The sequence below is a fragment of the Lissotriton vulgaris genome, chromosome 1_1 (genome assembly GCF_964263255.1).
Source record: "Lissotriton vulgaris chromosome 1_1, aLisVul1.2, whole genome shotgun sequence".
Taxonomy (NCBI): Eukaryota; Metazoa; Chordata; class Amphibia; order Caudata; family Salamandridae; genus Lissotriton; species Lissotriton vulgaris.
The window spans coordinates 427,487,253-427,500,907 of NC_141685.1; positions in this window are offsets into that span (position 1 = coordinate 427,487,253).

Below are 13,655 nucleotides of genomic sequence, written 5' to 3' on the forward strand. Positions count from 1 at the left end.
GACTGCTAGGAAGTACTGCGAAGGGGAAAGACCGGGTAAAGTACTTGCTGCCCTCACAGGACATCAACACTTTAGCACTGGTATCCTTGAAATTACTACGCATGGCGGTGTGTGGTGCCGAGACACAATAGAGATTCAGAAGGCTTTCCTGCAACACTATGAACAGTTATACTCTACACAACAAATAGGGGAGGTACGCTTTGGGGGTTTTCTGGACGACATTGCATTGTGTTGGTTATCCGATGGACATAGAGCATTTCTCGGAGGACTTCTTGAGGTTGACGAAATCCGAGATGCCATAATGTCTTTGAGTAATGGGAAGGCGGCGGGGTTGGACGGACTCCCTGCCGAGTTTTATAAATGCTATATAGACCTGATGGCCCCGGTACTTAAGGAGGTGTTTGAGGAGTCATTGGAGGTGGGGATTCTGCCGGGCTCGATGAGAGAGGTGGCGTTTACGTCTTTACTGAAACCTGGTAAGGACCCTCTAGACACAGACTCCTACCGACCCCTGTCGCTGCTTAATTGCGACGCAAAAATTCTAGAAAAGGTGCTGGCGTTGCGGCTGTCTTTGATTATGCCCACTATTGTGCTTCCGGATCAGTCCGGCTTCGTCCCAGGTCGTGCCACTACCCATAACCTTCTCACACTCTTCTCCTTAATCCCGACTATAGCACCTGAACTCCCTGTCGCCGCAGTATTTTTGGATGCTACGAAAGCATTCGACTCGGTGGAATGGAACTACCTAATTGATGTACTGTGTAGAATGGGCTATCCTAAAATCTTTATTGCATGGGTGAAATCGTTGTACACCAGACCAGTGGCTAGAGTGATTGTTAACGGTACACTCTCCCCCCAGATGCCTATAACAAGGGGAACTAGGCAGGGCTGTCCTCTTTCCCCGCTGCTCTTTGCCATAGCAATAAAGCCGTTGGCATGTCGGATTAGACAATTACATAAGCACAGTGCGTTCAACTGCTTTCAGCGGCAGATAGGAGTGTCCCTTTATGCGGACGACATCACCCTGTATGTGAAAGATCCGCAGGTGAATCTAAACCCGCTCCTGCGGGAGCTCCTCGTTTTTGGAAGAATATCAGGGGTCCCTATGAACTGGAAAAAATCACAATTCTTCCCACTCACGGCGGCTGTTGAGAGATTTCAGCTGGACTATCCCCTGGAGTGGTGCGATACTGATCTTCGCTATCTGGGTATAATGGTTTCGCTTAATAGGGAGGAGACGATCAGACTCAATTACGGAGTTGCCATCTCTAAACTAACTGATAATGTCACGCGATGGATGTCCCTGCCACTCTCTATGGCGGGTAGAGCCCTGCTGGTGAAAATGTTGGTGCTCCCCCGCTTCTTGTACCTATTTCAGAATGTCCCCTACCACCCCGGCGCCTACTTTTTCAAGCGACTTAGATCGGAACTCCTTAGATTATTTTGGGGGGGCAAACAACCACGATTGAAATGGTCCACCATAACACAGCCTTATGAAAAAGGGGGGTTCGATGTCCCGGATCTGGAGGTATATTATTTAAGCGCCCAGGCGCAATACGCATATTATTGGATACACCCCACGCCTTTCATGCCACAGATAGCTGCTGAGGAATGGATTGTGCATCCACTCCCACTAAATGGCATGATACAGGGGAGGGTGGGTGATGTGGAGACCCCGGCTACCACGGTGACATGCACGATAGATGCGTGGACTCGGATCGCAAGGGTTTTGGAAGCCACGCTGCTTTACTCACCGGCGATGCCACTTACGTTTCATCCCAAACTGTCCCTATTGCAAGAAACAGGGTTTCAGAACATGTGCAGGCGAAACCAGTTGACCAAGTGGGGTGACCTGTTCTTCGAAGGTAAACTCCGCATGAGAGACCAATTCTTTCGGGTGGAGCAGCCCTCTCCTTTGGACATCTTCTATTATATCAGGCTCCGTCAGGGCCTACGCGACTTACTCCCCCAAATTCCAGACGAACCAGGGGTAGCTTTGCCGCTGCACATCATGCTGGTGTCTGATGGCCGTCATCTGGTGTCCAAATTGTACAATACCATTAGAACGGAGCGAGAGGCCCCCGTTAGCCATGCACGGGAGCAATGGAATCAGGAGTTAGGCATTGACATCACTGATGAGCAATGGAAATATTGTTGTAGTGTCACTGCTAACATCTCCTCAAGCTGCAGGCTTAAGATTATACACTATAAATTTGTTCAGAGATTCTATTACACGCCGGCTAGGAAGTTTCGGTTTCGATTGGCAGAGGATGACAGGTGTGTTCGGTGTCGGGCAGAGGGGGCAGGCTTTCTTCACCTAGCGTGGGAATGTAGTGTGGTGCATGATTTCTGGGCTCAGGTTCATGACGCACTACAGATCATGACTGAGGGGGCTATAACATTGGATCCCCTGATTATGTTGCTGGGATACACGAAAGACGTGCTAAGGTCTCACCGCAGGTTTGTGGATGTCGCACTATTGTTGGCGAAAAGACGGATAGCTTGTAGATGGGGAAGAGGCAGAGCTCCGAAATTCAAGGAATGGTTGAATGATGTGGAATATTGTCAGGATCAATATAATGTGTACGCTGACCTGATGCCTGTCCGCTGTAGGCCTAGGGATTTCTGGAGCCCACTGCAGACCTATTGGTTATCTAAGGCCACCCAACAGGGCGATTCAGAGAGTGATAGTCAAAATGGTGAGGTGTGAATTGGGCACTCCATGGTAGATACGCACAGTGGCTGTGGAGAGATATATTCGTTTGCGCTCAGCGCTAACTGTATTGGAGCGCCTGCTGTGTTGGTCGCCTGACATAGGCTAGTGGCGCTTGGCGGGCTCACTGGAGCTGTCATTTTTCTGTGCTTCTAACGCTATGCGAACTGCCAATATTATCGTTACGTATTAGGCGCTATCGATGGGACCCGGTACTATGACCTGTGTACTGTGCTGCATTATAGCCTGTCCGTTGCCATGCTCACCATCTATGAACTGTGACCTAATGTACATTGCGTATTGTGTGTAGTACCTTGCCATACCTGTGTATCATATGTGCCACGCCCGCTATGGGGTTGAATCTCATTCATTGAACACCCAATGTGATGTGCCTTATCTACATGTAACCAATCTGTATGTGACATGATGTCTGAGATAGTTTCAAAATAAAGGTTTAAAAAAAAAAAAAGGTGTAGCTACGATGCACAAGCATTGTCTTACTGTTGGAACTGTTGGAACTGGCCCTTTTTGCAGGGGCATCCCCAAATGTTCTGCTTTCCTCCTGTATTTTTCTGACGTGTTTTTGTGGTTTCATGACTCAGGGCACATTATCACTGCTGTTCAGGGCTAAAGTGCATGTGCTCTTTCTTGTAAACTTGGTAAGATTGGTGTACACCTCTTTGGCATATTTAATTGGCCTACAGTGGTACAGTGATTTACCTACAGTTGTATCAATATACCCAGGGCCTGTAAATTTAATCCTAATGTTTGCGACATCAACATTATCGGCGCCATCTTGTCCCTTTTCAGGCTCATATGTGCGTGTAAGTAGCAGCCATTTTGAATGCCATGGCCTCTCTGCCCACTGCCGATAGCCAGCGCGTCTCTCTCTAACCTCGCAAGCATTCCCCCGCACGCTGACAGCCCCCGCTCTCACATGCTTGGGCCATAAAACCTCCCCTTCAGCGCAACCCTACCTCCGAGCCACATCCCGTACCCAGCTAACACCTCCCTTCATCCCATTCATGATCACACATCCTTTGATAAACCCCCCTTCCTCTGTACCCGATTGTCCAGGCCCGATCCCAGGCCACCACCTGGCCCTGTGGATGCAGTTTATTGCCCCCATACAGTAGGAAGCTGCCTTCTTCAAAGGATCTACAACTGATCAAAGCCCCCACCCCATGAGATCCGATCAGCCGCACACATTCCGGGAACCGGCGGAATGTCCAGCTGCGCGACACTCATCACCTACTGAGATCGGGGTGGGGACTTCTACTGCAAAAATGTGTGTGGGAACGGGCTTGAAGCGGGGATTCCGAGGATGTCTTCCCATACTTCAAAGTATTTGCAGGAATGTGCCACATGTAATAAACTGTAATGAAGACCATAAACCTGTGTATAAGAGGCCAGTCCTCAGAGATGCGGTTAGAGCACCTCGAGATGATACCCTGTTGTCTGATTTGACGTGTTCTGCTCCGTCGGAATAAACTCCTGTTTCCTGCCTTCCAGTCTCCAGCTCCTGCCTCTTTGTTTGATCATTTCGAGTGGTATTAGAGGCGGCAAACACCGGGCAATACTTAAAGGTTCTTGGTCGAAATCGGCCCTACCTTTTACAAATTGGCGTCCCAGACGTGGGGCCCATCAGCGACACGTGGATCCAGTGGGAGAGGTCCTGACGACAGAGTGAACGACTTCAACGATCGGGAAGTGCACCTGCCCGATAGACCCTCGTCTGGCAGCCGATCATCCGAACTTCACCGGTTCCGAGCAGACCTCTCTCGAGTGATCTACGGTCCTGACTGTGAACCATCAGGAGTGCCGCGACAATTACGGAGAATAGAGGACGATCGGGCGCTGGAAGCGGAAGAAGAGAAACTGTCCATGCGGTCCGGGTAAGGTCATGTAACACGACAAATTGCAAAAAGATTGTTTGATTGTTTGAAAATACTAGTATTGCTCATTGATTGTTTTTGAGATATTCTCTGTCTACAAACGGGGCAGAATAGAGATATTCTCTCTTCCTTTGCAGATAGTGAAGGGTAGGTAATGCGGACTTTTGTCCCCTGTTGTAATCTGTCGTGCCTATTTTTCTCCCCACTGATTGATTGATTGTCCGAACATTGATTGTTCGAAGTTGGTTCTTTGAGATATTCTCTGTTTGCAAATAACGTAGAATAGAAATATTCTGTCTAGTCTTTGCAAGTAGTGAAGGATAGGTAGTGCGGACCTTTGTCCCCCGTTGTAATCTGTCATGCCTATCTTCTCCCCACTGATTGGTAGTTGGTTCAGCCCGGACCGCTTATTAGAGATGAACCATCCAGCTCCACTGGAAGGCATCCCTAATAAAGATATGTTCACCAAGTATGGACTAGTTGCTGTAGCCTATAGCAAGCTATGGCACAAGTATACGAGAAAGGATTAGGAAAGTCAGTGGGCACTGATAGGATCCTTCGACGATGATAAGATAAATGGACTGGAAACAGCCCTTCGTAACAATAAGACAACGCCCACTATGCTTGATAGTCTCGGCATGTGGCGCAAAGAAGCAGAACAACGAAAAAAGAGAAACGAAGTCAGATTAGAGAAAGAGCTACGAAAAGCAGCTCACCTAGCTGCCAAAAAGTTAGAGGAAGAGATTAAGGAAAGAGAGGAAGCCAAACAGAAGCAAGAGTCCAAAACATCGAGCCAGTGTCCCGTTAGAACACCCTCTATGCTCTACCCAGAGTTACCCTCGAAACAGCGAGCGAACGATGATCTATTACTAGGTCCTCCAATCATCTACATGCCCCCTCCATACGCCCCTTCCCAACCCTTAGTACAGCACCCGCAGCCCCCAAGCACAGATGAGAATAGTGCCAGGGCCTCGGTCCTCACGGCCTCCGCGCCGGCCGAACCCCTCGTACTCAGCGCAGCGCAAGCAGCAGCATTAGACAACCCTGAGACCCGAAAGAAAGATTCCACTAGAATGAACAGGTTGAGCAAGGATGAGCGAGCAGGGATCGATAAGATAGTAAAGACACTGGTGGACTGGAAAGAGAGCGAGGAGTACGTAATGGATATGTACAATTCATATGCCGATAGCCACAGACGACACTTTGTCGTGCGATTTTGTTATCACACCCTCAATGCTTATGAGGACCGATACCAAGACAAAGGTCCTGAGAGCCTAACGACTCTGTATAGAAAAGTTGACATTGGGGATGAGGGCGAGTGTGACGTGACGGACCTCTTCACGCGTACGCTTGAAGTTTTCCGCCACCTCACTGAACAGAGGTTAGAAGCTAAAACTACGACTCCTGTAGCGACCGAACCTCGAATAGAACAAACTAATACAATGATGCCTATAAGGGAGGCCGCTCCCTACTGGGTTCCCCCACAAGGTCAGGGAACGCACGATGACGTTAACCATCAAGGCAGTGGGGAAGAACCCCACTGCCTTTTACACTGAATTAGGTACAGCCTTAGGTTCAACGATTCTGACCCTAGCTGACATTGATTTGTTTTTCGGGTTATGTCTGCCAGCTGATGTGTGGAAGCAAATCCGGAAAGTTGACCACCTTGAGCTGTTCGGACATACCTGGGCGCAACTCAATGGCATAGACAGACAACGAGAACCTGGACAGAAACCTTCGAAATCTATTTTAGAACTCCCAGACAAGATCGTGCAGGAATTGAAAACCCTGATCCCAGAGAAGAAGGTGGACTGGTCGATAGTAACGGTCTGCCGCCAGAAACCCCAGGAAGACGTATCAGAATACTTCTCCCGGTTTGAGACGGTGTTTTCCGATTACAGTGGCCAGGACATGACCACTGCAACCGGACATCATCTGTTTGTCCAGAACTATGTTAAAGGTCTGTCACAGGAGGTCTCACAGAAACTACAGGCTAGCGAGAGTAGTTGGGCGGCCTCCAAGCCTGCGGCTATCCTTCAGATGGCCCAGTATTATGAGCATCAGAAGAACGAGAATGATAGGGCGACTGAGAAAAAGAAAAAGGACCTGAAAGAAAGGGTGATGATCGCACAGTTGCAGGGGGTGACTATAGGAAGAGAGCAGTACAAGGGAAATTACCAGTCGAATGCTCCTAGAAATCCACCCCCTAAAGACCGTACGCCCACACCCTATGCTGGACGTAAAGACATTGACGAGAACCAGTGTGCATTTTGCAAGGGATTCGGCCATTGGAAATCCCAGTGAACCGGTCCTGTTAGAAATGAACAAGAATAGAGACACAAGAGATGTAGCGGCTGGGCCTAGAAACAGAGGACAGGGACGAGGGTCCACGAACGACACCAACAACGACAGGCCACGCAGACCCAACACATTTGACCGTCCCCGACAGAACCAGTACCAACAGTCTGACTGCGACGACACTCACGACTTCGCATAGGACTGCCAAGGGCAAGGGAGGGATCCAGTCGAGCTCTATGTTGACCAGCAAGGTCCTTATGTCACCGCTAAGGTCCTAGGTACGAAGTCTCCATTTCTGGTAGACACTGGCGCAACACGTAGTGCGTTATCTAAACGACTGATTCCAAGGGCACCCTTGTCTAGCTCACAAATAACATCGATAGGTTTCGATGGAACGCCCTCCACTAATCCCTTGTCCACACCGATCTCCTTTGACTTAGAAAATAACACCACTGACACAACGTTTTTGCTCTCATCCAACACCCCCGATGCCATTATGGGACTTGACTTATTGAAGCATTTCCAAGCTACTATCAGGTGTTCGCAAGACGGAGTTCGAGTCTTTTTGTATGATAACCCAACTCTGCTCAGACTTTGTCCCACCCGACGCATGTTTTCCATCACTGATGCTGACTTGTCCCTACTTGACACTCTACCTCCATATCTGTGGGCCAAAACTGACTCGGACGTAGGACAAATGATGATCGACCCAGTACACATAACTGTCCGACAAGACGCAATACTCCCAAAACTTCCACAATATCGGATATCGCCCGAGGGCGAGAAGGCATTGGTAAAGATTATCCAGTCCCTGATAGATGCAGGAGTGGTAGAGGAAGTAGTTAGCAATGTTTGCAAGAGCCCTATCCTACCCATTATAAAGAAGCAAGGTGAGGGAGATGAGAAAGGGTATCGCTTCATCATTGACCTACGAGAGATCAACAAAGTAGTTGTACCTCAGTACCCCATAGTCTCAGACATCACCACTTTTCTGACTCTGATTCCTTCCACTGCCACCACCTTCACTGTCATTGACCTCAAGAACGCTTTCTTCTCTATCCGAAGAGGTATCAGACAGCCGATACCTCTTCGGCTTCACCCTAAAAGCCCGCTCATATAGATTCTGTTGAGCACCCCAAGGCTACACTGAAAGTCCCAGCATCTATAGCCAGGCCCTCAAGAGACAACTGGACGCAGTCCAGTTACCGGATGGAGTGGTGTTGATACAGTACGTCGATGATATCCTTTTGGCAGCCGACACCACTCCACTTGCAGTCACAGCCACCATCCAACTCCTGCACTTCCTCGCAGAAAATGGCCACAAGGTCTCCAAGAAGAAGTTGCAATTCTGCCAACCCCAGGTCACTTATCTAGGCCACCTCTTGTCCAAAGACGGGAGAAAGCTTACACCCGATCGAATTCAGTCCATTCTAGAAACCCCTGTCCCTGAAACCCAGAAACAAGTCCGCTCCCTGCTAGGCTTCACCTCCTTCTGCCGACAGTGGTTGCCAAATTTCAGCCTCATTGTGAAACCTCTGCTCTCCCTGCTGGCTAAAGATGTCCCCTTCCCGCTCCCTTGGACCCCTGAATGAGAATCCTCCTTCAAAGAACTACGAGATGCCCTCTGCTCAGCCCCCATCCTAGGAACCCCTGATTACACAAAGCCCTTCTCCCTCTACACTCACGAAAGGGAGGGATGCGCTTTATCCGTCTTGACCCAGTCCATTGGTCCAAAGCAATGCCCATCCGCCTACTTCTCTGCCACTCTTGACCCCGTAGCCAGAGCTTTGCCTGCCTGCCTTCGAGCTGTAGCTGCCGCTGCTATCTCTATCCAACAAAGTGAGGGGATCGTACTCTCGAACTCCCTCACGGTGTTAGTACCGCATGCGGTTGACACCCTCCTGAACCAGACTATAACGCAACATCTGACTAGTGCACGACTGACTGGGTATGAACTGACTCTGCTTGCACCCCACATCACGCTGAAAAGATGCACCACGCTGAATCCGGCAACTTTGTTGCCCCTACCTGAGAACGACCCCAATTTGTCCCCTATACATGACTGTGTGACCCTCACGGACGAACAGACTAGGAGTAGGGTTGACCTTCGAGACACTGCCTTCCCAGACCCTGACGGAGAGCTGTGGGTGGACGGCTCTTGCATCAAACTCCCCGACGGCACCACCTCAGCTGCTTATGCAGTTACCACAGCCCGAACTGTAGTAGAGACAGCCAGCATCACGCAACGATCTGCACAGGCAGCAGAACTGATTGCCCTCACACGAGCATGTATCCTAGCAGCAGGAACCACAGCAAACATTTACACCGACAGCCAGTACGCCTTCGGGGTGGTTCATCATTTTGGGCTCCTGTGGGGATTCCTGACCTCACACGGCACACCCATCTTACACGGAGATCTAGTCTCTGCTCTGACTAAAGCGGTCCTCCTTCCCAAGCAACTTGCTGTAATCAAATGCCAGGCACACAAAAGGGTGACAGACATCATTGGGCAGGGGAATGCACTGGCCGACATCACTGCCCGAACCACAGCCGAGAATAGGACAACAACACGCATGTATGTGACCAGGTCACAAACAGAAAAATGGACGGACGATAGGGAAACTATTAGGGACATCCAGATGGCCAGCTCACCACACGAATTGGCTGAATGGGCACGGGTGGGATGGAAGGACGATGAAGGCTGCTGGCAGACAAAGGACACGATAAATGGTTGCTACCCAATTCATACCTGATCCCCATACTGACCACGAGAGGAACTATTAGTTACTAGACCAAAAAAAGACATGAACAAAATTGTGTGTGTCACTACGTTTGGGGTCCACCAATAAGATTCGTAAAACTATCACAAAAAATTGGAACATCATTAAAAGTATTGACCCTGAAATTGATGTACCTTTATTTGCATATAAAAGAGCAAAACATTTGAAAGATCATTTGGTCAGGTCATCCACTGAAACAACTGCTCAGAAAAGTGGGACACTTGAATCCTCCTGGAACCTTCCTCCCATTCTTGGTCATTACCCATGTGGCACCTGTGTGATCTGCCCTTTAACATGTAAAACAACTAATTTTAAACATGGGGATTGTGATCATAAACTTGATTTCATTTCAAATTGCAATACATGAAATGTTGTGCACTGCATATGGTGTCCATGCGGCTTACCCTACATTGGACAGACTCAACAACTGATAAAAGCCAGAATAGGGCAACATCGCAGCCGCATAAGAAAATTGGTTTTGACAGCACCTCTTGTTGCCCACTTCAAAGAATTCAATCACTCTGCAGATGAGGTGGCAAGTTATAGATATTGCAACACTACCAGAAAGAGGGGGCGATATTGCCCAAATATTACAACGTCGTGAGTGTCACTGGATAGATAAAATCAATTCTATAAATGAAGGGTTGAACTCCGCTGATGAATGGAGGGGTTTTGTTTCTACCATGACTTAAAAACATACATGTCAATAATGTTATGTTCCTGTAAATTTTGAATTTGCTATGCTATGTATCACTTTGATGAGTTTTCCATCTGTATGTACTGTATGGCTCTTTTTTCGACCATAGGGTCTTGCTTTCCCTGCATCCTGTATAATATATATAATATGGAAAAATATGTATATATAGTTGTTGCTAAGTAGGGATATACAAAGCTCTCGAGTTTATGTGGACATTGAATAACTGTGACCCAATACACATACTTGTACAACACTGTGCTGTATCAATATGAGACGATGGTTCCATTGTCAATATTTGACGTTACCACATTAGGATTTGACAGCACCCGTACATGCTCCTAATATATTATGTCAATTTTCGCAATTTTTATTGCAAATATATACACTGTACAATTGGACCCGTAAATAATATATTCGAGTCCCATCATGTCCGTTAGAATTATACATTGAAATTGTTTATACGTGCGCAATACTCTATTGCAAAGTTCGTATATGACCACATTGCGATATACCATCTATATGTAAGGTCACGTACTAGAATTAGTAAACAAACACTCTCGAGTCCTTCCTTTACCGTGATTACGTATACACGTCGCGCACCACATTATAACTGTGATCACGTGACACGGCCGAACACAAACATTGCATCTAACGAACGATTGGAGACAGCGATTGAGCTGCATTACTAAAGCGCGCAGGTATGTAGATGATCACTACTATATATGATAACTTTGTGGCACGATTTATAATCGATTACCCTATTGAGACATCGTCTTTTTGGCCACAGATAATCGCTGAATATCCTGCGCAGAGACGGCACTGACACTATAATCTGAATAGGACGCGTTACCAGCTGTTATACACAGTGGTAAGTCGAGCGACTGCGTTAGTCCAACTGTGCTCTATACCAATTACATCTTCATGTATGTGGCTAACCTTTTACCTCATGTTGTTTGCTCATTTCTCGACAGTGCCCGGCTGGATTCACTGTAAGTAAATTTACTTTACTTCCTCACTTGTGGATTATAAGTTGGAATACACCCCATTGCAAGGTACCTTTTCACTCTTTTCCCGTGAATATACTATTCATGGCGACCATACATAGAATTACATTTTCACATTATTATTTTTTGTAGACGTCCCTCACTGTCTAGTCCTGAGGAGACCCGCACCGTAAGGGTCGAAACGCCGTCGACGCACTAGGAAATGAACCAGACTAATACAGCACCTATGACTGTATAGCTGCTGCCCAACAATTGGTTAAAATAATTGCTTTAAGTCCAGTTTCCTTCTCTTGTAAATAGTCACAGCTGAAACTTGTACAGCCCACTTTAATTATATACGTTTTTTTGTTTCGCTCACAACATCACATGGGACACTTTGCACTTTGTATAATATATGTATGTCGCAGAAAAATTACAGTATTATTTGTTTGCATTTGAAATACAACGAAATGTTTTAAACTGGTACAACTGTGTTTCTCTCTTTCTGCCGCCCGGCCCCCAATGATTGAATTGCTATTAAGCTTGTTATGTTTATCTAGTAGTAAGATAAATAATATGCCACAGGAACCACTGTTTTTCTGGATAACCCCATACTGACCATGGCACACTCCCCCCCACACATAGGATCTGCCCCTATGGCCGAACTTGTCTCCAAAGTTTGGCACAATGACAAGATTACAGACTCAGCTAAACGTATGGTCCAACAATGTCTGATATGCCTGCAACACAACCCTGGGAAAGGAACTGTAGTACCCCGGGAGGGTTTGGGGTCCCCAATCATCCATTTGAAGTCCTGCAGATGGACTACATCCAACTAGAAAGATGCCAAGGTCTGAAATATGTACTTGTTGTCGTGTGCGCATTTAGCAAGTGGGTGGAAGCCTATCCAACTCGCGACAACACTGCCATTGCCACTGCAAAGGTACTACTGAAAGAATTCTTCCCTCGCTACGGCCTTTGTCGAATTTTGTGGAGCGACAATGGCCCCCACTTCGTAGCCGAGGTTATCCAACTCATCCTAAAGGGGTTGGGTGTAAAACAAAAATTCCACGCAGTCTTCCACCCCAATCTGCTGGACTAGTTGAGCGACATAATGCCACACTGAAGCTCAAACTAGCTAAGATAGTGGCTACCACAGGACTGAAATGGCCAGACGCTCTCCCACTGGCATTGCTATCAATGCGTTCCACCCCCACCAAACACCATTTGACACATTACGAGGTCGTTTTCGGCTGACCTATGAGTATTTGGTCCACACCAAAACCGACATCCATTCACGACGTCCCGGACGTCCTAATGTCTGACTATTTGTACAATCTGACTAAGACACTGTCTGTTATCCATCAACAGGTGCTGCAGGCCATTCCTGATGCTTCCAGGGGTCCCGGACACAACATCCAACCCGGTACCTACGTGTTGATACGTAACTTTCAGCGTGCACGGAGTCTGGAACCCCGGTGGACGGGCCCCTGGCAAGTCTTGATCACCACCCGAACAGCTCTTCGAGCGGAAGGAAAGAAGAACTGGTTGCATGCACACCACTGTAAGAAGATCTCCTCAACCCTGACGACGACCGAAGACGTGGCCACCCAAGAAGAGCTCCTGAACAAAGATCGACCATCCCTGAGCTGTTACCCTGATAAAGAGACACTTGAACTGGCAGAATTCCCCGATCCCACTGTGCCATCCAGAGAAGGGTATAACATGCGACGAAAGGAGGGAGCTTCGGCTAAGCAGACCACTGACTAAGTTAAAATTCTCAGAGCGGTGGCCTAACACTACTAAGGCTGCCAGGAGAGAAGCCAAACGAAGTTTGTGGTTCTGCCCGCTTCCGCGCCCCTTGAAGATGATGGAAGCGCCCGATATGAAGATGATGGAAGCGGCTGATGTGAAGATGATGGAAGCCCCCGACACGAAGATGATGGAAGCAACCGGACATCCGAAGACCCACTACAGAAACCCAAAGACTGACAAAATACACAACTCAAAGACTATTGCACTCTTTATCGCCCTTCTCTTTTTCCTCCTCCTTATGACCACCCTCTGGATCGTGGAAGAGAGCGCACCAGCTCATAAGACATTTCTAACTACGGCACAGCCTACCACAATGAAAGAACACTACCTGGTCTCTCTTTCACCTCAACTCCGAGAAAGACGTAAGGAGTTTTGGAACAACTCCTTTGTGCAGTTGCTGCACCAACACAACCTTGCTGCCAATGCCACAAACTGCTGGATCTGTGGGTTGTTACCTCACGCCACTGGACATTC